This window comes from Octopus bimaculoides, chromosome 1 (assembly GCF_001194135.2).
Source record: "Octopus bimaculoides isolate UCB-OBI-ISO-001 chromosome 1, ASM119413v2, whole genome shotgun sequence".
In the NCBI taxonomy this organism is placed as follows: Eukaryota; Metazoa; Mollusca; class Cephalopoda; order Octopoda; family Octopodidae; genus Octopus; species Octopus bimaculoides.
In genome coordinates this window covers 178,099,121-178,102,065 of record NC_068981.1, presented here as the reverse complement: position 1 = coordinate 178,102,065, position 2,945 = coordinate 178,099,121, and the positions used below count along the sequence as shown (strand labels likewise).

General features: G+C 32.7%; 1 long non-coding RNA gene across 1 annotated transcript in view; it reads left to right on the top strand.

Moving 5' to 3' along the window:
• Positions 1-2,945, top strand: part of LOC106871678 (uncharacterized) — a 184,634-nt gene that overhangs the window by 180,770 nt on the left and 919 nt on the right. The gene's annotated exons all lie outside the window — the stretch shown is intronic.

Sequence of the window (2,945 nt, the reverse complement as noted above, 5' to 3'; positions counted from 1 at the left end):
ATTTATTTATGTGTTTCAGCCAAGTGGCTGCGGTCATGCTGGTGCATGTATTACCTACTTCTGATGGTTATAGCCAAATGAAGAACTGCAGATTATAGATTATAGAAATTTGAAATAGTTTGATTGCCATTATGTTATGTCCAGTTACTAAAGAAGCACAAATGATAGAATTCTTGCTAACTATCCAATTTAGAGAAAATAAATTTTCGAGAATGCTTTTTCACTATTAGTAATATTTATGAAATTTATTAATATATGAAAGGCTGTAAGAACTTAAGAATGAAATCATTAAATTTACGGAATGTTTTCACATGGCTGGATCAATTGCTTCTAAATAGCTGGGAAAATGATATCTCTCTGGCAAATCAGAAATAAATTACTGTTTTGTGTTCTGCTGTTCAATATATTGTACACATAGTGTCATTCTGAACATTGCCAAAATTACATTAGGGAGACATTCAATTGTGAGTAGCTAGATTAAGATGAGCTGGCAACTTTAGACATTTGCTTGTTTTCTTGGAACAGATGCTTTAGGCTTGGTATTTCTTCTGCTTAGTGATGAAATGGCCAAATAGATAAAGGTGTTGAATGATTTGTATTTGAATTAAGGGTTCAATCCTGTTGCAGATATTCTTGTGATTTTGTCTTCTAAGTTTAAAAAATGAGTTGTTCTGTTATGAACACATTGTCATTAAAGAAAAGTGAAGTTTATCTCCTGTGACGTACACCAGCAACTCACATATTTGTGTTTGAATCTGCCAGAATGTATTATGAATACACATGCAAATCATTGTGTCTTCTCAATTGTTGGACAGTAATACATAAAAGAATTTCTTGCGAAATTTTTAAGTGTAGTACTTTAACATTCTAGCTCAGGGAAATTTGTCTGTCATCCACTTAAAGTTATAGAAAGTTAACCCTCTTCACTTTCTCCTTGATGTTTACGAAAATATCAACAATCTCTATAAAATTATTTTTAATCTATGTTACGGCTGAGAGAAGTAAAGAAACAGTTGTAAGACTGCTTATAGTTCTCTGACTATATTTCATTATATAACTGATAATTGAACTATAAAATGGAATTGGCACGTTGTGCGCACGCGCACGTGTGTGTGTGTGTTTTCCTGTTCATATCAAAAGTTCTTTTCTGAACTCTTGCTGATTAAGGATTTTAAACTATAAATGGCTCTCTTTTCAGTTTCCACATTGAGTGCTCCAATTACTGATCAGTGAGATCACTCACTGGATTAGCCTATAAGTGACTAAGTTCCATGGGCATGCATACTATTAATGTAATTTTCAAGGAGAATCCTTTGTGACAGTGTCTGACTAGGCTTTTTGGTTCTTTTCAGATCCTTACAAGGTTAGGGTTGACTTGAGCCTGTGGTAAATGACACTTGCCTAAAACTTCACACTATGGGATTGAATCTGGAATCACATAATTACAAACTATTTGGTGAATTCTGTGTCATTTCCTAATAGATTCTCTGTTAAACTAATGTAAGCACCTAGTATACACATGTAATTTATGCACTTTTTTTCGCAAAAACAAAACTAAACTTTCCAGTATTTTTTTAGAAATTTTTTTTTTGTTGAAAAATGACTTACGGGAAGTTGACTCATTTAATGTCAGAATAGGTTTTTACAGAAAAAATATAATGGAGTTGACTTTTATTTATGCTGGACGGTATAATGCTTACTTTTTCTGTATAAATTTACTAAAACCATTAAATGGTTAACTACTTTTTGAAGTTTGACATTCGTTCTGGTAATCATGGTCCGGGCCATATTTTTCATTGCTTGGAGTTTCTACTTATCGCAATGGAGCCCAGCAATTTTCTTAAATAGATCGGTTTTTCTCCGTTTAGGAATCTAGCTTGCGTTTGTACCAGGAAGCTATCTGCTCGCTTTCTCCACATTACGACAATGCCTCACCGCCAATATTGCCACTATCAGCTCTTACTGCATCTAACATCGACAAAGACATCATAATTCGTCCTTGCGCATGTAAACTCACTAAATGAATATCGCACAGTGTTCCTACAGAAACTTTCATTTGCCTTATACAATGTTTAATGTCATTTCACATTCATGTTGTATTATGCAGCAATCTTATGTTCTCTTCATAGAACACTTGTAATGTATGTATTACCAGTTCTTTTGGTATAGTAGATTTTTGCTATTCTTGTTTATGTCTCCTCACAGACATGTATATTCTAACAAGTCACTTCTTAAATTTCGCATCTCTCGTGTTCAATAGACACTGAGGTAAACTTGCAAAGCTGTTTTCTCCTTTCGATTTTTAATGTTTATTTTAGCAGGTTACCAAACTATCAGTTTGGTCTCCTGGCTAAAACAGTAATGACAAATTTTAAAGTTTGCTTGACATTTTATAAGTGTGAAAGGGATTAACACTTCGATACTCAATATCAAAGGTTCTGGCTAGAATAGGTAGAAAATCAGAGCTTGAGACAAGAAGACACTTTCGACCAATCAGAATTCTGTTTACATAATCAGTTTTATCAGTCACCTTCTTCTATTGGTTGAGTAAAGTGTCATCCAAGTTGATGTTTATTCGTAATTAAACTTATTTTGCAACACTTGTGCATATTTATCATCTTTGTTTTTGTTGATAAGAATTATTAACAACTTTTCCTGTGATCGTGAGTTGAGAAGACATACAGCAATATGCTAAAGATGAGACATAATCTCTTGTGGGCAAGAAATGTAAAATAAAGTTTATCATAAACAACACAAACACTTCGTAATTCAATAGCTTTCAATGTGATACCTGTTAAACAGATATTATTTTTATTCAATGAAAATTTAATAAAATCAAATCATAAGTAAGTGAAATTTTGCTAAATACAAACTAAATTGAAAACCTTTTTCCCCTGACCATATAGACAATTGCGAAAACTTTTGGGTATGAATTTTACACGAGA